We start from the raw sequence: 23,065 nt of genomic DNA on the forward strand, positions 1-23,065 counted from the left end.
GCCAATTACACCACACAAGGGCCTGTGGCTCTTGCTCAGGCCACTCACACCACACCAGGGCCTGTGGCTCTTGCTCAGGCCACTCATATCACGCCAGGCCCTGCGCTTCTGGCCGAGGCCATCTTCACCAAACCAGGCCCTGTGCTGCTTGCTGTGGCCATGTACAACACACCAGGCCCTGTGCTGGTTCCAGAGGCCATCTTCAACAATCCAGGGCCTGTGCTGTTGGATAAATGCCAAACTGAGCCTTTGGGTTAGGGTATTATGCAAACATGCAGGTATGGTTATAGGATTGTCTTCGTAACTTCAGGTACTTGCCACCTAATCACTTGAATCCATAAATTGAGACATTGTGCTGGGGCCATCAGCTTACGGCCATACCACCCTGAGCACGCCTGACCTCGTCTGATCTCGGAAGCTAAGCAGGGCTGTGCTTGGTTAGTACTTGGATGGGAGACTGCCTGGGAATACCTGGTACTGTAAGCCTTTCATTTTCATGTCATTGAACCGCTTTTGATCCAGAGAAGGGGTGTATTAAAAGACCAAAAGCATCTGCCCATTAATGAGGGCACATTAACGACATTGCTTTTGGCTCTTTTCCAATGTCTTGTGCTGCTAGCTGATGCAACCTACACCACACAAGGGCCTGAGGGACCGGCTGGGGCCACTTACACCACACCAGGGCCTGTGGCTGCTGGCTGAGGCCACTTACACCACACCAGGGCCTGTGGCTGCTGGCTGAGGCCACCTACACCACACCAGGGCCTTAGTTGCTATTGAGGCCAATTACACCACACCAGGGTCTGTGGCACTGGCTGAGGCCACTTACACCACACCAGGGCCTGTGGCTGCTGGCTTAGGCCACCTACACCACACCAGGGCCTTAGTTGCTATTGAGGCCAATTACACCACACAAGGGCCTGTGGCTGCTGGCTGAGGCCACCTACACCACACCAGGGCCTGTGGCTGCTGGCTGAGGCCACTTACACCACACCAGGGCCCTTTTGCTGCTGGCTGAGGCCACTTACACCACACCAGTGCCTGTGACTTCTGGCTGAGGCGACTTACACCACACCAGGGCCTGTGGCTGCTGGCTGAGGCCACTTACACCACACCAGGGCCTGTGGCTGCTGGCTGAGGCCACCTACACCACACCAGGGCATTATTTGCTATTGAGGCCAATTACACCACACCAGGGTCTGTGGCTCTTGCTCAGGCCACTTACAACACACCAGGGCCTGTGGCTCTTGCTCAGGCCACTTACACCACACCAGGGCCTGTGGCTGCTGGCTGAGGCCACTTACACCACACCAGGGCCTGTGGCTGCTGGCTGAGGCCACCTACACCACACCAGGGCCTGTGGCTGCTGGCTGAGGCCACCTACACCACACCAGGGCCTGTGGCTGCTGGCTGAGGCCACTTACACCACACCAGTGCCTGTGGCTTCTGGCTGAGGCGACTTACACCACACCAGGGCCTGTGGCTGCTGGCTGAGGCCACTTACACCACACCAGGGCCTGTGGCTCTTGCTCAGGCCACTCACATCACACCAGGGCCTGTGGCTCTTGCTCAGGCCTCTCATATCACGCCAGGCCCTGCGCTTCTGGCCGAGGCCATCTTCACCAAACCAGGCCCTGTGCTCCTTGCTGTGGCCATGTACAACACACCAGGCCCTGTGCTGGTTCCTGAGGCCATCTTCAACAATCCAGGGCCTGTGCTGTTGGATAAATGCCAAACTGAGCCTTTGGGTTAGGGTATTATGCAAACATGCAGGTATGGTTATAGCATTGTCTTCGTAACTTCAGGTACTTGCCACCTAATCACTTGAATCCATAAATTGAGACATTGTGCTGGAGCCAGCAGCTTACGGCCATACCACCCTGAGCACGCCTGACCTCGTCTGATCTCGGAAGCTAAACAGGGCTGGGCTTGGTTAGTACTTGGATGGGAGACTGCCTGGGAATACCTGGTGCTGTAAGCCTTTGATTTTCATGTCATTGAACCGCTTTTGATCCAGAGAAGGGGTGTATTAAAAGACCAAAAGCAGCTCCCCATTAATGAGGGCACATTAACGACATTGCTTTTGGCTGTTTTCCAATGTCTTGTGCTGCTAGCTGATGCCACTTACACCACACCAGGGCCTGTGGCTGCTGGCTGAGGCCACTTACACCACACCAGGGCCTGTGGCTGCTGGCTGAGGCCACCTACACCACACCAGGGCCTTAGTTGCTATTGAGGCCAATTACACCACACCAGGGTCTGTGGCTCTTGCTCAGGCCACTTACACCACACCAGGGCCTGTGGCACTGGCTGAGGCCACTTACACCACACCAGGGCCTGTGGCTGCTGGCTGAGGCCACCTACACCACACCAGGGCCTTAGTTGCTATTGAGGCCAATTACACCACACAAGGGCCTGTGGCTGCTGGCTGAGGCCACCTACACCACACCAGGGCCTGTGGCTGCTGGCTGAGGCCACTTACAACACACCAGGGCCTGTGGCTCTTGCTCAGGCCACTCATATCACACCAGGCCCTGTGCTTCTGGCCGAGGCCATCTTCACCAAACCAGGCCCTGTGCTGCTTGCTGTGGCCATGTACAACACACCAGGCCCTGTGCTGGTTCCTGACGCCATCTTCAACAATCCAGGGCCTGGTGCTGTAAGCCTTTCATTTTCATGTCATTGAACCGCTTTTGATCCAGAGAAGGGGTGTATTAAAAGACCAGAAGCAGCTCCCCATTAATGAGGGCACATTAACGACATTGCTTTTGGCTGTTTTCCATTGTCTTGTGCTGCTAGCTGATGCCACCTACACCACACCAGGGCCTGAGTGACCGGCTGGGGCCACTTACACCACATCAGGGCCTGTTGCTCTGGCTGAGGCCACTTACACCACACCAGGGCCTGTGGCTGCTGGCTGAGGCCACCTACACCACACCAGGGCCTTAGTTGCTATTGAGGCCAATTACACCACACCAGGGTATGTGGCTCTTGCTCAGGCCACTTACACCACACCAGGGCCTTAGTTGCTATTGAGGCCAATTACACCACACCAGGGCCTGTGGCACTGGCTGAGGCCACTTACACCACACCAGGGCCTGTGGCTGCTGGCTGAGGCCACTTACACCACACAAGGGCCTGTGGCTGCTGGCTGAGGCCACCTACACCACACCAGGGCCTGTGGCTGCTGGCTGAGGCCACTTACAACACACCAGGGCCTGTGGCTCTTGCTCAGGCCACTCATATCACACCAGGCCCTGTGCTTCTGGCCGAGGCCATCTTCACCAAACCAGGCCCTGTGCTCCTTGCTGTGGCCATGTACAACACACCAGGCCCTGTGCTGGTTCCTGAGGCCATCTTCAACAATCCAGGGCCTGTGCTGTTGGATAAATGCCAAACTGAGCCTTTGGGTTAGGGTATTATGCAAACATGCAGGTATGGTTATAGCATTGTCTTCGTAACTTCAGGTACTTGCCACCTAATCACTTGAATCCATAAATTGAGACATTGTGCTGGAGCCAGCAGCTTACGGCCATACCACCCTGAGCACGCCCGACCTCGTCTGATCTCGGAAGCTAAGCAGGGCTGGGCTTGGTTAGTACTTGGATGGGAGACTGCCTGGGAATACCTGGTGCTGTAAGCCTTTCATTTTCATGTCATTGAACCGCTTTTGATCCAGAGAAGGGGTGTATTAAAAGACCAAAAGCAGCTGCCCATTAATGAGGGCACATTAACGACACTGCTTTTGGCTCTTTTCCAATGTCTTGTGCTGCTAGCTGATGCCACCTACACCACACCAGGGCCTGAGTGACCGGCTGGGGCCACTTACACCACATCAGGGCCTGTGGCTCTGGCTGAGGCCACTTACACCACACCAGGGCCTGTGGCTGCTGGCTGAGGCCAGTTACACCACACCAGAGCCTGTGGCTGCTGGCTGAAGCCACTTACACCACACCAGGGCCTTAGTTGCTATTGAGGCCACTTACACCACACCAGGGCCTGTGGCTGCTGGCTGAGGCCACCTACACCACACCAGGGCCTGTGGCTGCTGGCTGAGGCCACTTACACCACACCAGGGCCTTAGTTGCTATTGAGGCCACTTACACCACACCAGGGCCTGTGGCTGCTGGCTGAGGCCACCTACACCACACCAGGGCCTGTGGCTGCTGGCTGAGGCCACTTACACCACACCAGGGCCCTTTTGCTGCTGGCTGAGGCCACTTACACCACACCAGTGCATGTGGCTTCTGGCTGAGGCCACTTACACCACACCAGGGCCTGTGGCTGCTGGCTGAGGCCACCTACACCACACCAGGGCCTTAGTTGCTATTGAGGCCAATTACACCACACCAGGGTATGTGGCTCTTGCTCAGGCCACTTACACCACACCAGGGCCTTAGTTGCTATTGAGGCCAATTACACCACACCAGGGCCTGTGGCTCTTGCTCAGGCCACTTACACCACACCAGGGCCTGTGGTTCTGGCTTAGGCCACTTACACCACACCAGGGCCTGTGGCACTTGCTCAGGCCACTTACACCACACCAGGGCCTGTGGCTGCTGGCTGAGGCCACTTACACCACACCAGGGCCTGTGGCTCTTACTCAGGCCACTTACACCACACCAGGGCCTGTGGCACTGGCTGAGGCCACTTAGACCACACCAGGGCCTGTGGCTGCTGGCTGAGGCCACTTACACCACACCAGGGCCTGTGGCTGCTGGCTGAGGCCACTTACACCAAACCAGGGCCTGTGGCTGCTTGCTGAGGCCATCTTCACCAAACCAGGCCCTGTGCTGCTTGCTGTGGCCATGTAAAACACACCAGGGCCTGAGTGACCGGCTGGGGCCACTTACACCACACCAGGGCCTGTGGCTGCTGGCTGAGGCCACCTACACCACACCAGGGCCTTAGTTGCTATTGAGGCCAATTACACCACACCAGGGTATGTGGCTCTTGCTCAGGCCACTTACACCACACCAGGGCCTTAGTTGCTATTGAGGCCACTTACACCACACCAGGGCCTGTGGCTGCTGGCTGAGGCCACCTACACCACACCAGGGCCTTAGTTGCTATTGAGGCCAATTACACCACACCAGGGTATGTGGCTCTTGCTCAGGCCACTCACATCACACCAGGCCCTGCTCTTCTGGCCGAGGCCATCTTCACCAAACCAGGCCCTGTGCTGCTAGCTGTGGCCATGTACAACACACCAGGCCCTGTGCTGGTTCCTGAGGCCATCTTCAACAATCCAGGGCCTGTGCTGTTGGATAAATGCTAAACTGAGCCTTTGGGTTAGGGTATTATGCAAACATGCAGGTATGGTTATAGGATTGTCTTCGTAACTTCAGGTACTTGCCACCTAATCACTTGAATCCATAAATTGAGTCATTGTGCTGGGGCCAGCAGCTTATGGCCATACCACCCTGAGCACGCCCGACCTCGTCTGATCTCGGAAGCTAAGCAGGGCTGGGCTTGGTTAGTACTTGGATGGGAGACTACCTGGGAATACCTGGTGCTGTAAGCCTTTGATTTTCATGTCATTGAACCGCTTTTGATCCAGAGAAGGGGTGTATTAAAAGACCAAAAGCAGCTGCCCACTAATGAGGGCACATTAACGACATTGCTTTTGGCTCTTTTCCAATGTCTTGTGCTGCTAGCTGATGCCACCTACACCACACCAGGGCCTGAGTGACCGGCTGGGGCCATCTACACCACATCAGGGCCTGTGGCTCTGGCTGAGGCCACTTACACCACACCAGGGCCTGTGGCTGCTGGCTGAGGCCACCTACACCACACCAGGGCCTTAGTTGCTATTGAGGCCAATTACACCACACCAGGGTCTGTGGCTCTTGCTCAGGCCACTTACACCACACCAGGCCTGTGGCACTTGCTCAGGCCACTTACACCACACCAGGGCCTGTGGCTGCTGGCTGAGGCCACTTACACCACACCAGGGCCTGTGGCTGCTGGCTGAGGCCACCTACACCACACCAGGGCATTAGTTGCTATTGAGGCCAATTACACCACACCAGGGTCTGTGGCTCTTGCACAGGCCACTTACACCACACCAGGGCCTGTGGCTCTTGCTCAGGCCACTTACACCACACCAGGGCCTGTGGCTGCTGGCTGAGGCCACTTACACCACACCAGGGCCTGTGGCTGCTGGCTGAGGCCACCTACACCACACCAGGGCCTGTGGCTGCTGGCTGAGGCCACCTACACCACACCAGGGCCTGTGGCTGCTGGCTGAGGCCACTTACACCACACCAGTGCCTGTGGCTTCTGGCTGAGGCGACTTACACCACACCAGGGCCTGTGGCTGCTGGCTGAGGCCACTTACACCACACCAAGGCCTGTGGCTCTTGCTCAGGCCACTCACATCACACCAGGCCCTGCGCTTCTGGCCGAGGCCATCTTCACCAAACCAGGCCCTGTGCTCCTTGCTGTGGCCATGTACAACACACCAGGCCCTGTGCTGGTTCCTGAGGCCATCTTCAACAATCCAGGGCCTGTGCTGTTGGATAAATGCCAAACTGAGCCTTTGGGTTAGGGTATTATGCAAACATGCAGGTATGGTTATAGCATTGTCTTCGTAACTTCAGGTACTTGCCACCTAATCACTTGAATCCATAAATTGAGACATTGTGCTGGAGCCAGCAGCTTACGGCCATACCACCCTGAGCACGCCCGACCTCGTCTGATCTCGGAAGCTAAGCAGGGCTGGGCTTGGTTAGTACTTGGATGGGAGACTGCCTGGGAATACCTGGTGCTGTAAGCCTTTGATTTTCATGTCATTGAACCGCTTTTGATCCAGAGAAGGGGTGTATTAAAAGACCAAAAGCAGCTGCCCATTAATGAGGGCACATTAACGACACTGCTTTTGGCTCTTTTCCAATGTCTTGTGCTGCTAGCTGATGCCACCTACACCACACCAGGGCCTTAGTTGCTATTGAGGCCAATTACACCACACCAGGGTCTTTGGCGCTTGCTCAGGCCACTTACACCACACCAGGGCCTGTGGCACTGGCTGAGGCCACTTACACCACACCAGGGCCTGTGGCTGCTGGCTGAGGCCACTTACACCACATCAGGGCCTGTGGCTCTGGCTGAGGCCACTTTCACCACACCAGGGCCTGTGGCTGCTGGCTGAGGCCACCTACACCACACCAGGGCATTAGTTGCTATTGAGGCCAATTACACCACACCAGGGTCTGTGGCTCTTGCTCAGGCCACTTACACCACACCAGGGCCTGTGGCTCTTGCTCAGGCCACTTACACCACACCAGGGCCTGTGGCTGCTGGCTGAGGCCACCTACACCAAACCAGGGCATTAGTTGCTATTGAGGCCAATTACACCACACCAGGGTCTGTGGCTCTTGCTCAGGCCACTTACACCACACCAGGGCCTGTGGCTCTTGCTCAGGCCACTTACACCACACCAGGGCCTGTGGCACTGGCTGAGGCCACTTACACCACACCAGGGCCTGTGGCTGCTGGCTGAGGCCACTTACACCACACCAGGGCCTGTGGCTGCTGGCTGAGGCCACTTACACCACACCAGGGCCTGTGGCTGGTGGCTGAGGCCACCTACACCACACCAGGGCCTGTGGCTGCTGGCTGAGGCGACTTATACCACACCAGGGCCCTTTTGCTGCTGGCTGAGGCAACTTACACCACACCAGTGCTTGTGGCTTCTGTCTGAGGCGACTTACACCACACCAGGGCCTGTGGCTGCTGGCTGAGGCCAATTACACCACACCAGGGTCTGTGGCTCTTGCTCAGGCCACTTACACCACACCAGGGCCTGTGGCACTGGCTGAGGCCACTTACACCACACCAGGGCCTGTGGCTGCTGGCTGAGGCCACTTACACCACACCAGGGCCTGTGGCTGCTGGCTGAGGCCACTTACACCACACCAGGGCCTGTGGCTGCTGGCTGAGGCCACCTACACCACACCAGGGCCTGTGGCTGCTGGCTGAGGCCACTTACACCACACCAGGGCCCTTTTGCTGCTGGCTGAGGCCACTTACACCACACCAGTGCCTGTGGCTTCTGGCTGAGGCGACTTACACCACACCAGGGCCTGTGGCTGCTGGCTGAGGCCACTTACACCACACCAAGGCCTGTGGCTCTTGCTCAGGCCACTCACATCACACCAGGCCCTGCGCTTCTGGCCGAGGCCATCTTCACCAAACCAGGCCCTGTGCTGCTTGCTGTGGCCATGTACAACACACCAGGCCCTGTGCTGGTTCCTGAGGCCATCTTCAACAATCCAGGGCCTGTGCTGTTGGATAAATGCCAAACTGAGCCTTTGGGTTAGGGTATTATGCAAACATGCAGGTATGGTTATAGGATTGTCTTCGTAACTTCAGGTACTTGCCACCTAATCACTTGAATCCATAAATTGAGACATTGTGCTGGAGCCAGCAGCTTACGGCCATACCACCCTGAGCACGCCCGACCTCGTCTGATCTCGGAAGCTAAGCAGGGCTGGGCTTGGTTAGTACTTGGATGGGAGACTGCCTGGGAATACCTGGTGCTGTAAGCCTTTCATTTTCATGTCATTGAACTGCTTTTGATCCAGAGAAGGGGTGTATTAAAAGACCAAAAGCAGCTGCCCATTAATGAGGGCACATTAACGACACTGCTTTTGGCTGTTTTCCAATGTCTTGTGCTGCTAGCTGATGTCACCTACACCACACCAGGGCCTGAGTGACCGGCTGGGGCCACTTACACCACATCAGGGCCTGTGGCTCTGGCTGAGGCCACTTACACCACACCAGGGCCTGTGGCTGCTGGCTGAGGCCAGTTACACCACACCAGAGCCTGTGGCTGCTGGCTGAAGCCACTTACACCACACCAGGGCCTTAGTTGCTATTGAGGCCACTTACACCACACCAGGGCCTGTGGCTGCTGGCTGAGGCCACCTACACCACACCAGGGCCTTAGTTGCTATTGAGGCCAATTACACCACACCAGGGTCTGTGGCTCTTGCTCAGGCCACTTACACCACACCAGGGCCTGTGGCACTGGCTGAGGCCACTTACACCACACCAGGGCCTGTGGCTGCTGGCTTAGGCCACCTACACCACACCAGGGCCTTAGTTGCTATTGAGGCCAATTACACCACACAAGGGCCTGTGGCTGCTGGCTGAGGCCACCTACACCACACCAGGGCCTGTGGCTGCTGGCTGAGGCCACTTACACCACACCAGGGCCCTTTTGCTGCTGGCTGAGGCCACTTACACCACACCAGGGCCTGTGTCTGCTGGCTGAGGCCACTTACACCACACCAGGGCCTGTGGCTGCTGGCTGAGGCCACCTACACCACACCAGGGCATTAGTTGCTATTGAGGCCAATTACACCACACCAGGGTCTGTGGCTCTTGCTCAGGCCACTTACACCACACCAGGGCCTGTGGCTCTTGCTCAGGCCACTTACACCACACCAGGGCCTGTGGCTGCTGGCTGAGGCCACTTACACCACACCAGGGCCTGTGGCTGCTGGCTGAGGCCACCTACACCACACCAGGGCCTGTGGCTGCTGGCTGAGGCCACCTACACCACACCAGGGCCTGTGGCTGCTGGCTGAGGCCACTTACACCACACCAGTGCCTGTGGCTTCTGGCTGAGGCGACTTACACCACACCAGGGCCTGTGGCTGCTGGCTGAGGCCACTTACACCACACCAAGGCCTGTGGCTCTTGCTCAGGCCACTCACATCACACCAGGCCCTGCGCTTCTGGCCGAGGCCATCTTCACCAAACCAGGCCCTGTGCTCCTTGCTGTGGCCATGTACAACACACCAGGCCCTGTGCTGGTTCCTGAGGCCATCTTCAACAATCCAGGGCCTGTGCTGTTGGATAAATGCCAAACTGAGCCTTTGGGTTAGGGTATTATGCAAACATGCAGGTATGGTTATAGGATTGTCTTCGTAACTTCAGGTACTTGCCACCTAATCACTTGAATCCATAAATTGAGACATTGTGCTGGGCCCAGCAGCTTATGGCCATACCACCCTGAGCACGCCCGACCTCGTCTGATCTCGGAAGCTAAGCAGGGCTGGGCTTGGTTAGTACTTGGATGGGAGACTGCCTGGGAATACCCGGTGCTGTAAGCCTTTCATTTTCATGTCATTGAACCGCTTTTGATCCAGAGAAGGGGTGTATTAAAAGACCAAAAGCAGCTGCCCATTAATAAGGGCACATTAATCACATTGCTTTTGGCTCTTTTCCAATGTCTTGTGCTGCTAGCTGATGCCACCTACACCACACCAGGGCCTGAGTGACCGGCTGGGGCCACTTACACCACATCAGGGGCTGTGGCTCTGGCTGAGGCCAGTTACACCACACCAGGGCCTGTGGGTTCTGGCTGTGGCGACTTACACCAAACCAGGGCCTGTGGCTGCTGGCTGAGGCCACTTACACCACACCAGGGCCTGTGGCTCTTGCTCAGGCCACTCACATCACACCAGGCCCTGCGCTTCTGGCCGAGGCCATGTACAACACACCAGGCCCTGTGCTGGTTCCTGAGGCCATCTTCAACAATCCAGGGCCTGTGCTGTTGGATAAATGCTAAACTGAGCCTTTGGGTTAGGGTATTATGCAAACATGAAGGTAGGGTTATAGGATTGTCTTCGTAACTTCAGGTACTTGCCACCTAATCACCTGAATCCATAAATTGAGACATTGTGCTGGGGCCAGCAGCTTACGGCCATACCACCCTGAGCACGCCCGACCTCGTCTGATCTCGGAAGCTGAGCAGGGCTGGGCTTGGTTAGTACTTGGATGGGAGAATGCCTGGGAATACCTAGTGCTGTAAGCCTTTCATTTTCATGTCATTGAACCGCTTTTGATCCAGAGAAGGGGTGTATTAAAAGACCAAAAGCAGCTGCCCATTAATGAGGGCACATTAACGACATTACTTTTGGCTGTTTTCCAATGTCTTGTGCTGCTAGCTGATGCCACCTACACCACACCAGGGCCTGAGTGACCGGCTGGGGCCACTTACACCACATCAGGGCCTGTGGCTGCTGACTGAGGCCACTTACACCACACCAGGGCCTTAGTTGCTATTGAGGCCAATTACACCACACCATGGTCTGTGGCTCTTGCTCAGGCCACTTACACCACACCAGGGCCTGTGGCACTGGCTGAGGCCACTTACACCACACCAGGGCCTGTGGCTGCTGGCTGAGGCCACTTACACCACACAAGGGCTTGTGGCTGCTGGCTGAGGCCACCTACACCACACCAGGGCCTGTGGCTGCTGGCTGAGGCCACTTACACCACACAAGGGCTTGTGGCTGCTGGCTGAGGCCACCTACACCACACCAGGGCCTGTGGCTGCTGGCTGAGGCCACCTACACCACACCAGGGCATTAGTTGCTATTGAGGCCAATTACACCACACCAGGGTCTGTGGCTCTTGCTCAGGCCACTTACACCACACCAGGGCCTGTGGCTCTTGCTCAGGCCACTTACACCACACCAGGGCCTGTGGCTTCTGGCTGAGGCGACTTACACCACACCAGGGCCCTTTTGCTGCTGGCTGAGGCCACTTACACCACACCAGTGCCTGTGGCTTCTGGCTGAGGCGACTTACACCACACCAGGGCCTGTGGCTGCTGGCTGATGCCACCTACACCACACCAGGGCCTGAGTGACCGGCTGGGGCCACTTACACCACATCAGGGCCTGTGGCTCTGGCTGAGGCCACTTACACCACACCAGGGCCTGTGGCTGCTGGCTGAGGCCAGTTACACCACACCAGAGCCTGTGGCTGCTGGCTGAAGCCACTTACACCACACCAGGGCCTTAGTTGCTATTGAGGCCACTTACACCACACCAGGGCCTGTGGCTGCTGGCTGAGGCCACCTACACCACACCAGGGCCTGTGGCTGCTGGCTGAGGCCACTTACACCACACCAGGGCCTGTGGCTGCTGGCTGAAGCCACTTACACCACACCAGGGCCTTAGTTGCTATTGATGCCACTTACACCACACCAGGGCCTGTGGCTGCTGGCTGAGGCCACCTACACCACACCAGGGCCCTTTTGCTGCTGGCTGAGGCCACTTACACCACACCAGTGCATGTGGCTCCTGGCTGAGGCCACTTACACCACACCAGGGCCTGTGGCTGCTGAATGAGGCCACTTACACCACACCAGGGCCTGTGGCTCTTGCTCAGGCCACTCACATCACACCAGGCCCTGCGCTTCTGGCCGAGGCCATCTTCACCAAACCAGGCCCTGTGGTTCTTGCTCAGGCCACTTACACCACACCAGGGCCTTATTTGCTATTGAGGCCACTTACACCACACCAGGGCCTGTGGCTCTGGCTTAGGCCACTTACACCACACCAGGGCCTGTGGCACTGGCTGAGGCCACTTAGACCACACCAGGGCCTGTGGCTGCTGGCTGAGGCCACTCACACCACACCAGGGCCTGTGGCTGCTAGCTGAGGCCACTTACACCAAACCAGGGCCTGTGGCTGCCTGCTGAGGCCATCTTCACCACACCAGGGCCTGTGGCTGCTGGCTGAGGCCACTTACACCACACCAGGGCATTAGTTGCTATTGAGGCCAATTACACCACACCAGGGTATGTGGCTCTTGCTCAGGCCACTTACACCACACCAGGGCCTGTGGCTGCTGGCTGAGGCCACCTACACCACACCAGGGCCTGTGGCTGCTGGCTGAGGCGACTTATACCACACCAGGGCCCTTTTGCTGCTGGCTGAGGCCACTTACACCACACCAGTGCCTGTGGCTTCTGTCTGAGGCGACTTACACCACACCAGGGCCTGTGGCTGCTGGCTGAGGCCAATTATACCACACCAGGGTCTGTGGCTCTTGCTCAGGCCACTTACACCACACCAGGGCCTGTGGCACTGGCTGAGGCCACTTACACCACACCAGGGCCTGTGGCTGCTGGCTGAGGCCACTTACACCACAACAGGGCCTGTGGCTGCTGGCTGAGGCCACTTACACCACACCAGGGCCTGTGGCTGCTGGCTGAGGCCACCTACACCACACCAGGGCCTGTGGCTGCTGGCTGAGGCGACTTACACCACACCAGGGCCCTTTTGCTGCTGGCTGAGGCCACTTACACCACACCAGTGCCTGTGGCTTCTGGCTGAGGCGACTTACACCACACCAGGGCCTGTGGCTGCTGGCTGATGCCACCTACACCACACCAGGGCCTGAGTGACCGGCTGGGGCCACTTACACCACATCAGGGCCTGTGGCTGCTGGCTGAGGCCAGTTACACCACACCAGAGCCTGTGGCTGCTGGCTGAAGCCACTTACACCACACCAGGGCCTGTGGCTGCTGGCTGAGGCCACTTACACCACACCAGGGCCTGTGGCTGCTGGCTGAAGCCACTTACACCACACCAGGGCCTTAGTTGCTATTGAGGCCACTTACACCACACCAGGGCCTGTGGCTGCTGGCTGAGGCCACCTACACCACACCAGGGCCCTTTTGCTGCTGGCTGAGGCCACTTACACCACACCAGTGCCTGTGGCTTCTGGCTGAGGCCACTTACACCACACCAGGGCCTGTGGCTGCTGGCTGAGGCCACTTACACCACACCAGGGCCTGTGGCTCTTGCTCAGGCCACTCACATCACACCAGGCCCTGCGCTTCTGGCCGAGGCCATCTTCACCAAACCAGGCCCTGTGGTTCTTGCTCAGGCCACTTACACCACACCAGGGCCTTATTTGCTATTGAGGCCACTTACACCACACCAGGGCCTGTGGCACTTGCTCAGGCCACTTACACCACACCAGGGCCTGTGGCACTTGCTCAGGCCACTTACACCACACCAGGGCCTTAGTTGCTATTGAGGCCAATTACACCACACCAGGGTCTTTGGCTCTTGCTCAGGCCACTTACACCACACCAGGGCCTGTGGCACTGGCTGAGGCCACTTACACCACACCAGGGCCTGTGGCTGCTGGCTGAGGCCACTTACACCACATCAGGGCCTGTGGCTCTGGCTGAGGCCACTTTCACCACACCAGGGCCTGTGGCTGCTGGCTGAGGCCACCTACACCACACCAGGGCATTAGTTGCTATTGAGGCCAATTACACCACACCAGGGTCTGTGGCTCTTGCTCAGGCCACTTACACCACACCAGGGCCTGTGGCTCTTGCTCAGGCCACTTACACCACACCAGGGCCTGTGGCTGCTGGCTGAGGCCACCTACACCAAACCAGGGCATTAGTTGCTATTGAGGCCAATTACACCACACCAGGGTCTGTGGCTCTTGCTCAGGCCACTTACACCACACCAGGGCCTGTGGCTCTTGCTCAGGCCACTTACACCACACCAGGGCCTGTGGCACTGGCTGAGGCCACTTACACCACACCAGGGCCTGTGGCTGCTGGCTGAGGCCACTTACACCACACCAGGGCCTGTGGCTGCTGGCTGAGGCCACTTACACCACACCAGGGCCTGTGGCTGGTGGCTGAGGCCACCTACACCACACCAGGGCCTGTGGCTGCTGGCTGAGGCGACTTATACCACACCAGGGCCCTTTTGCTGCTGGCTGAGGCAACTTACACCACACCAGTGCTTGTGGCTTCTGTCTGAGGCGACTTACACCACACCAGGGCCTGTGGCTGCTGGCTGAGGCCAATTACACCACACCAGGGTCTGTGGCTCTTGCTCAGGCCACTTACACCACACCAGGGCCTGTGGCACTGGCTGAGGCCACTTACACCACACCAGGGCCTGTGGCTGCTGGCTGAGGCCACTTACACCACACCAGGGCCTGTGGCTGCTGGCTGAGGCCACTTACACCACACCAGGGCCTGTGGCTGCTGGCTGAGGCCACCTACACCACACCAGGGCCTGTGGCTGCTGGCTGAGGCCACTTACACCACACCAGGGCCCTTTTGCTGCTGGCTGAGGCCACTTACACCACACCAGTGCCTGTGGCTTCTGGCTGAGGCGACTTACACCACACCAGGGCCTGTGGCTGCTGGCTGAGGCCACTTACACCACACCAAGGCCTGTGGCTCTTGCTCAGGCCACTCACATCACACCAGGCCCTGCGCTTCTGGCCGAGGCCATCTTCACCAAACCAGGCCCTGTGCTGCTTGCTGTGGCCATGTACAACACACCAGGCCCTGTGCTGGTTCCTGAGGCCATCTTCAACAATCCAGGGCCTGTGCTGTTGGATAAATGCCAAACTGAGCCTTTGGGTTAGGGTATTATGCAAACATGCAGGTATGGTTATAGGATTGTCTTCGTAACTTCAGGTACTTGCCACCTAATCACTTGAATCCATAAATTGAGACATTGTGCTGGAGCCAGCAGCTTACGGCCATACCACCCTGAGCACGCCCGACCTCGTCTGATCTCGGAAGCTAAGCAGGGCTGGGCTTGGTTAGTACTTGGATGGGAGACTGCCTGGGAATACCTGGTGCTGTAAGCCTTTCATTTTCATGTCATTGAACTGCTTTTGATCCAGAGAAGGGGTGTATTAAAAGACCAAAAGCAGCTGCCCATTAATGAGGGCACATTAACGACACTGCTTTTGGCTGTTTTCCAATGTCTTGTGCTGCTAGCTGATGTCACCTACACCACACCAGGGCCTGAGTGACCGGCTGGGGCCACTTACACCACATCAGGGCCTGTGGCTCTGGCTGAGGCCACTTACACCACACCAGGGCCTGTGGCTGCTGGCTGAGGCCAGTTACACCACACCAGAGCCTGTGGCTGCTGGCTGAAGCCACTTACACCACACCAGGGCCTTAGTTGCTATTGAGGCCACTTACACCACACCAGGGCCTGTGGCTGCTGGCTGAGGCCACCTACACCACACCAGGGCCTTAGTTGCTATTGAGGCCAATTACACCACACCAGGGTCTGTGGCTCTTGCTCAGGCCACTTACACCACACCAGGGCCTGTGGCACTGGCTGAGGCCACTTACACCACACCAGGGCCTGTGGCTGCTGGCTTAGGCCACCTACACCACACCAGGGCCTTAGTTGCTATTGAGGCCAATTACACCACACAAGGGCCTGTGGCTGCTGGCTGAGGCCACCTACACCACACCAGGGCCTGTGGCTGCTGGCTGAGGCCACTTACACCACACCAGGGCCCTTTTGCTGCTGGCTGAGGCCACTTACACCACACCAGGGCCTGTGTCTGCTGGCTGAGGCCACTTACACCACACCAGGGCCTGTGGCTGCTGGCTGAGGCCACCTACACCACACCAGGGCATTAGTTGCTATTGAGGCCAATTACACCACACCAGGGTCTGTGGCTCTTGCTCAGGCCACTTACACCACACCAGGGCCTGTGGCTCTTGCTCAGGCCACTTACACCACACCAGGGCCTGTGGCTGCTGGCTGAGGCCACTTACACCACACCAGGGCCTGTGGCTGCTGGCTGAGGCCACCTACACCACACCAGGGCCTGTGGCTGCTGGCTGAGGCCACCTACACCACACCAGGGCCTGTGGCTGCTGGCTGAGGCCACTTACACCACACCAGTGCCTGTGGCTTCTGGCTGAGGCGACTTACACCACACCAGGGCCTGTGGCTGCTGGCTGAGGCCACTTACACCACACCAAGGCCTGTGGCTCTTGCTCAGGCCACTCACATCACACCAGGCCCTGCGCTTCTGGCCGAGGCCATCTTCACCAAACCAGGCCCTGTGCTCCTTGCTGTGGCCATGTACAACACACCAGGCCCTGTGCTGGTTCCTGAGGCCATCTTCAACAATCCAGGGCCTGTGCTGTTGGATAAATGCCAAACTGAGCCTTTGGGTTAGGGTATTATGCAAACATGCAGGTATGGTTATAGGATTGTCTTCGTAACTTCAGGTACTTGCCACCTAATCACTTGAATCCATAAATTGAGACATTGTGCTGGGCCCAGCAGCTTATGGCCATACCACCCTGAGCACGCCCGACCTCGTCTGATCTCGGAAGCTAAGCAGGGCTGGGCTTGGTTAGTACTTGGATGGGAGACTGCCTGGGAATACCCGGTGCTGTAAGCCTTTCATTTTCATGTCATTGAACCGCTTTTGATCCAGAGAAGGGGTGTATTAAAAGACCAAAAGCAGCTGCCCATTAATAAGGGCACATTAATCACATTGCTTTTGGCTCTTTTCCAATGTCTTGTGCTGCTAGCTGATGCCACCTACACCACACCAGGGCCTGAGTGACCGGCTGGGGCCACTTACACCACATCAGGGGCTGTGGCTCTGGCTGAGGCCAGTTACACCACACCAGGGCCTGTGGGTTCTGGCTGTGGCGACTTACACCAAACCAGGGCCTGTGGCTGCTGGCTGAGGCCACTTACACCACACCAGGGCCTGTGGCTCTTGCTCAGGCCACTCACATCACACCAGGCCCTGCGCTTCTGGCCGAGGCCATGTACAACACACCAGGCCCTGTGCTGGTTCCTGAGGCCATCTTCAACAATCCAGGGCCTGTGCTGTTGGATAAATGCTAAACTGAGCCTTTGGGTTAGGGTATTATGCAAACATGAAGGTAGGGTTATAGGATTGTCTTCGTAACTTCAGGTACTTGCCACCTAATCACCTGAATCCATAAATTGAGACATTGTGCTGGGGCCAGCAGCTTACGGCCATACCACCCTGAGCACGCCCGACCTCGTCTGATCTCGGAAGCTGAGCAGGGCTGGGCTTGGTTAGTACTTGGATGGGAGAATGCCTGGGAATACCTAGTGCTGTAAGCCTTTCATTTTCATGTCATTGAACCGCTTTTGATCCAGAGAAGGGGTGTATTAAAAGACCAAAAGCAGCTGCCCATTAATGAGGGCACATTAACGACATTACTTTTGGCTGTTTTCCAATGTCTTGTGCTGCTAGCTGATGCCACCTACACCACACCAGGGCCTGAGTGACCGGCTGGGGCCACTTACACCACATCAGGGCCTGTGGCTGCTGACTGAGGCCACTTACACCACACCAGGGCCTTAGTTGCTATTGAGGCCAATTACACCACACCATGGTCTGTGGCTCTTGCTCAGGCCACTTACACCACACCAGGGCCTGTGGCACTGGCTGAGGCCACTTACACCACACCAGGGCCTGTGGCTGCTGGCTGAGGCCACTTACACCACACAAGGGCTTGTGGCTGCTGGCTGAGGCCACCTACACCACACCAGGGCCTGTGGCTGCTGGCTGAGGCCACTTACACCACACAAGGGCTTGTGGCTGCTGGCTGAGGCCACCTACACCACACCAGGGCCTGTGGCTGCTGGCTGAGGCCACCTACACCACACCAGGGCATTAGTTGCTATTGAGGCCAATTACACCACACCAGGGTCTGTGGCTCTTGCTCAGGCCACTTACACCACACCAGGGCCTGTGGCTCTTGCTCAGGCCACTTACACCACACCAGGGCCTGTGGCTTCTGGCTGAGGCGACTTACACCACACCAGGGCCCTTTTGCTGCTGGCTGAGGCCACTTACACCACACCAGTGCCTGTGGCTTCTGGCTGAGGCGACTTACACCACACCAGGGCCTGTGGCTGCTGGCTGATGCCACCTACACCACACCAGGGCCTGAGTGACCGGCTGGGGCCACTTACACCACATCAGGGCCTGTGGCTCTGGCTGAGGCCACTTACACCACACCAGGGCCTGTGGCTGCTGGCTGAGGCCAGTTACACCACACCAGAGCCTGTGGCTGCTGGCTGAAGCCACTTACACCACACCAGGGCCTTAGTTGCTATTGAGGCCACTTACACCACACCAGGGCCTGTGGCTGCTGGCTGAGGCCACCTACACCACACCAGGGCCTGTGGCTGCTGGCTGAGGCCACTTACACCACACCAGGGCCTGTGGCTGCTGGCTGAAGCCACTTACACCACACCAGGGCCTTAGTTGCTATTGATGCCACTTACACCACACCAGGGCCTGTGGCTGCTGGCTGAGGCCACCTACACCACACCAGGGCCCTTTTGCTGCTGGCTGAGGCCACTTACACCACACCAGTGCATGTGGCTCCTGGCTGAGGCCACTTACACCACACCAGGGCCTGTGGCTGCTGAATGAGGCCACTTACACCACACCAGGGCCTGTGGCTCTTGCTCAGGCCACTCACATCACACCAGGCCCTGCGCTTCTGGCCGAGGCCATCTTCACCAAACCAGGCCCTGTGGTTCTTGCTCAGGCCACTTACACCACACCAGGGCCTTATTTGCTATTGAGGCCACTTACACCACACCAGGGCCTGTGGCTCTGGCTTAGGCCACTTACACCACACCAGGGCCTGTGGCACTGGCTGAGGCCACTTAGACCACACCAGGGCCTGTGGCTGCTGGCTGAGGCCACTCACACCACACCAGGGCCTGTGGCTGCTAGCTGAGGCCACTTACACCAAACCAGGGCCTGTGGCTGCCTGCTGAGGCCATCTTCACCACACCAGGGCCTGTGGCTGCTGGCTGAGGCCACTTACACCACACCAGGGCATTAGTTGCTATTGAGGCCAATTACACCACACCAGGGTATGTGGCTCTTGCTCAGGCCACTTACACCACACCAGGGCCTGTGGCTGCTGGCTGAGGCCACCTACACCACACCAGGGCCTGTGGCTGCTGGCTGAGGCGACTTATACCACACCAGGGCCCTTTTGCTGCTGGCTGAGGCCACTTACACCACACCAGTGCCTGTGGCTTCTGTCTGAGGCGACTTACACCACACCAGGGCCTGTGGCTGCTGGCTGAGGCCAATTATACCACACCAGGGTCTGTGGCTCTTGCTCAGGCCACTTACACCACACCAGGGCCTGTGGCACTGGCTGAGGCCACTTACACCACACCAGGGCCTGTGGCTGCTGGCTGAGGCCACTTACACCACAACAGGGCCTGTGGCTGCTGGCTGAGGCCACTTACACCACACCAGGGCCTGTGGCTGCTGGCTGAGGCCACCTACACCACACCAGGGCCTGTGGCTGCTGGCTGAGGCGACTTACACCACACCAGGGCCCTTTTGCTGCTGGCTGAGGCCACTTACACCACACCAGTGCCTGTGGCTTCTGGCTGAGGCGACTTACACCACACCAGGGCCTGTGGCTGCTGGCTGATGCCACCTACACCACACCAGGGCCTGAGTGACCGGCTGGGGCCACTTACACCACATCAGGGCCTGTGGCTGCTGGCTGAGGCCAGTTACACCACACCAGAGCCTGTGGCTGCTGGCTGAAGCCACTTACACCACACCAGGGCCTGTGGCTGCTGGCTGAGGCCACTTACACCACACCAGGGCCTGTGGCTGCTGGCTGAAGCCACTTACACCACACCAGGGCCTTAGTTGCTATTGAGGCCACTTACACCACACCAGGGCCTGTGGCTGCTGGCTGAGGCCACCTACACCACACCAGGGCCCTTTTGCTGCTGGCTGAGGCCACTTACACCACACCAGTGCCTGTGGCTTCTGGCTGAGGCCACTTACACCACACCAGGGCCTGTGGCTGCTGGCTGAGGCCACTTACACCACACCAGGGCCTGTGGCTCTTGCTCAGGCCACTCACATCACACCAGGCCCTGCGCTTCTGGCCGAGGCCATCTTCACCAAACCAGGCCCTGTGGTTCTTGCTCAGGCCACTTACACCACACCAGGGCCTTATTTGCTATTGAGGCCACTTACACCACACCAGGGCCTGTGGCACTTGCTCAGGCCACTTACACCACACCAGGGCCTGTGGCACTTGCTCAGGCCACTTACACCACACCAGGGCCTTAGTTGCTATTGAGGCCAATTACACCACACCAGGGTCTTTGGCTCTTGCTCAGGCCACTTACACCACACCAGGGCCTGTGGCACTGGCTGAGGCCACTTACACCACACCAGGGCCTGTGGCTGCTGGCTGAGGCCACTTACACCACATCAGGGCCTGTGGCTCTGGCTGAGGCCACTTTCACCACACCAGGGCCTGTGGCTGCTGGCTGAGGCCACCTACACCACACCAGGGCATTAGTTGCTATTGAGGCCAATTACACCACACCAGGGTCTGTGGCTCTTGCTCAGGCCACTTACACCACACCAGGGCCTGTGGCTCTTGCTCAGGCCACTTACACCACACCAGGGCCTGTGGCTGCTGGCTGAGGCCACCTACACCAAACCAGGGCATTAGTTGCTATTGAGGCCAATTACACCACACCAGGGTCTGTGGCTCTTGCTCAGGCCACTTACACCACACCAGGGCCTGTGGCTCTTGCTCAGGCCACTTACACCACACCAGGGCCTGTGGCACTGGCTGAGGCCACTTACACCACACCAGGGCCTGTGGCTGCTGGCTGAGGCCACTTACACCACACCAGGGCCTGTGGCTGCTGGCTGAGGCCACTTACACCACACCAGGGCCTGTGGCTGGTGGCTGAGGCCACCTACACCACACCAGGGCCTGTGGCTGCTGGCTGAGGCGACTTATACCACACCAGGGCCCTTTTGCTGCTGGCTGAGGCAACTTACACCACACCAGTGCTTGTGGCTTCTGTCTGAGGCGACTTACACCACACCAGGGCCTGTGGCTGCTGGCTGAGGCCAATTACACCACACCAGGGTCTGTGGCTCTTGCTCAGGCCACTTACACCACACCAGGGCCTGTGGCACTGGCTGAGGCCACTTACACCACACCAGGGCCTGTGGCTGCTGGCTGAGGCCACTTACACCACACCAGGGCCTGTGGCTGCTGGCTGAGGCCACTTACACCACACCAGGGCCTGTGGCTGCTGGCTGAGGCCACCTACACCACACCAGGGCCTGTGGCTGCTGGCTGAGGCCACTTACACCACACCAGGGCCCTTTTGCTGCTGGCTGAGGCCACTTACACCACACCAGTGCCTGTGGCTTCTGGCTGAGGCGACTTACACCACACCAGGGCCTGTGGCTGCTGGCTGAGGCCACTTACACCACACCAAGGCCTGTGGCTCTTGCTCAGGCCACTCACATCACACCAGGCCCTGCGCTTCTGGCCGAGGCCATCTTCACCAAACCAGGCCCTGTGCTGCTTGCTGTGGCCATGTACAACACACCAGGCCCTGTGCTGGTTCCTGAGGCCATCTTCAACAATCCAGGGCCTGTGCTGTTGGATAAATGCCAAACTGAGCCTTTGGGTTAGGGTATTATGCAAACATGCAGGTATGGTTATAGGATTGTCTTCGTAACTTCAGGTACTTGCCACCTAATCACTTGAATCCATAAATTGAGACATTGTGCTGGAGCCAGCAGCTTACGGCCATACCACCCTGAGCACGCCCGACCTCGTCTGATCTCGGAAGCTAAGCAGGGCTGGGCTTGGTTAGTACTTGGATGGGAGACTGCCTGGGAATACCTGGTGCTGTAAGCCTTTCATTTTCATGTCATTGAACTGCTTTTGATCCAGAGAAGGGGTGTATTAAAAGACCAAAAGCAGCTGCCCATTAATGAGGGCACATTAACGACACTGCTTTTGGCTGTTTTCCAATGTCTTGTGCTGCTAGCTGATGTCACCTACACCACACCAGGGCCTGAGTGACCGGCTGGGGCCACTTACACCACATCAGGGCCTGTGGCTCTGGCTGAGGCCACTTACACCACACCAGGGCCTGTGGCTGCTGGCTGAGGCCAGTTACACCACACCAGAGCCTGTGGCTGCTGGCTGAAGCCACTTACACCACACCAGGGCCTTAGTTGCTATTGAGGCCACTTACACCACACCAGGGCCTGTGGCTGCTGGCTGAGGCCACCTACACCACACCAGGGCCTTAGTTGCTATTGAGGCCAATTACACCACACCAGGGTCTGTGGCTCTTGCTCAGGCCACTTACACCACACCAGGGCCTGTGGCACTGGCTGAGGCCACTTACACCACACCAGGGCCTGTGGCTGCTGGCTTAGGCCACCTACACCACACCAGGGCCTTAGTTGCTATTGAGGCCAATTACACCACACAAGGGCCTGTGGCTGCTGGCTGAGGCCACCTACACCACACCAGGGCCTGTGGCTGCTGGCTGAGGCCACTTACACCACACCAGGGCCCTTTTGCTGCTGGCTGAGGCCACTTACACCACACCAGGGCCTGTGTCTGCTGGCT

At 58.1% G+C, this 23,065-nt stretch overlaps 8 non-coding genes and 4 pseudogenes across 8 annotated transcripts; all 12 read left to right on the forward strand.

The window, feature by feature from the left end:
• Positions 1 to 367: 367 nt before the first annotated feature.
• On the forward strand, positions 368 to 486 carry LOC146715888 (5S ribosomal RNA; annotated as a pseudogene).
• Positions 487 to 1,862: 1,376 nt separating this feature from the next.
• Positions 1,863 to 1,981, forward strand: LOC146715889 (5S ribosomal RNA; annotated as a pseudogene).
• A 1,543-nt stretch (positions 1,982 to 3,524) lies between these two features.
• On the forward strand, positions 3,525 to 3,643 carry LOC146715890 (5S ribosomal RNA). Its single transcript, XR_014919613.1, has one exon. It is a non-coding gene; the product is annotated as a 5S ribosomal RNA (ribosomal RNA).
• Positions 3,644 to 5,405: 1,762 nt separating this feature from the next.
• Positions 5,406 to 5,524, forward strand: LOC146715891 (5S ribosomal RNA). Its single transcript, XR_014919825.1, has one exon. It is a non-coding gene; the product is annotated as a 5S ribosomal RNA (ribosomal RNA).
• Positions 5,525 to 6,659: 1,135 nt separating this feature from the next.
• LOC146715892 (5S ribosomal RNA) lies at positions 6,660 to 6,778 on the forward strand. Its single transcript, XR_014919614.1, has one exon. It is a non-coding gene; the product is annotated as a 5S ribosomal RNA (ribosomal RNA).
• A 1,652-nt stretch (positions 6,779 to 8,430) lies between these two features.
• LOC146715893 (5S ribosomal RNA) lies at positions 8,431 to 8,549 on the forward strand. Its single transcript, XR_014919615.1, has one exon. It is a non-coding gene; the product is annotated as a 5S ribosomal RNA (ribosomal RNA).
• A 1,453-nt stretch (positions 8,550 to 10,002) lies between these two features.
• Positions 10,003 to 10,121, forward strand: LOC146715894 (5S ribosomal RNA). The gene has a single exon (XR_014919873.1). It is a non-coding gene; the product is annotated as a 5S ribosomal RNA (ribosomal RNA).
• Positions 10,122 to 10,706: 585 nt separating this feature from the next.
• Positions 10,707 to 10,825, forward strand: LOC146715895 (5S ribosomal RNA; annotated as a pseudogene).
• A 4,500-nt stretch (positions 10,826 to 15,325) lies between these two features.
• On the forward strand, positions 15,326 to 15,444 carry LOC146715896 (5S ribosomal RNA). The gene has a single exon (XR_014919616.1). It is a non-coding gene; the product is annotated as a 5S ribosomal RNA (ribosomal RNA).
• Positions 15,445 to 16,897: 1,453 nt separating this feature from the next.
• LOC146715897 (5S ribosomal RNA) lies at positions 16,898 to 17,016 on the forward strand. Its single transcript, XR_014919874.1, has one exon. It is a non-coding gene; the product is annotated as a 5S ribosomal RNA (ribosomal RNA).
• Positions 17,017 to 17,601: 585 nt separating this feature from the next.
• On the forward strand, positions 17,602 to 17,720 carry LOC146715898 (5S ribosomal RNA; annotated as a pseudogene).
• A 4,500-nt stretch (positions 17,721 to 22,220) lies between these two features.
• Positions 22,221 to 22,339, forward strand: LOC146715899 (5S ribosomal RNA). Its single transcript, XR_014919617.1, has one exon. It is a non-coding gene; the product is annotated as a 5S ribosomal RNA (ribosomal RNA).
• The last annotated feature ends 726 nt before the right edge of the window (positions 22,340 to 23,065 follow it).

The sequence above is a fragment of the Copadichromis virginalis genome, linkage group LG3 (genome assembly GCF_057382275.1).
Source record: "Copadichromis virginalis isolate Kocher_CV1m ecotype Utaka linkage group LG3, C_Virginalis_male_GT1.1, whole genome shotgun sequence".
Taxonomy (NCBI): Eukaryota; Metazoa; Chordata; class Actinopteri; order Cichliformes; family Cichlidae; genus Copadichromis; species Copadichromis virginalis.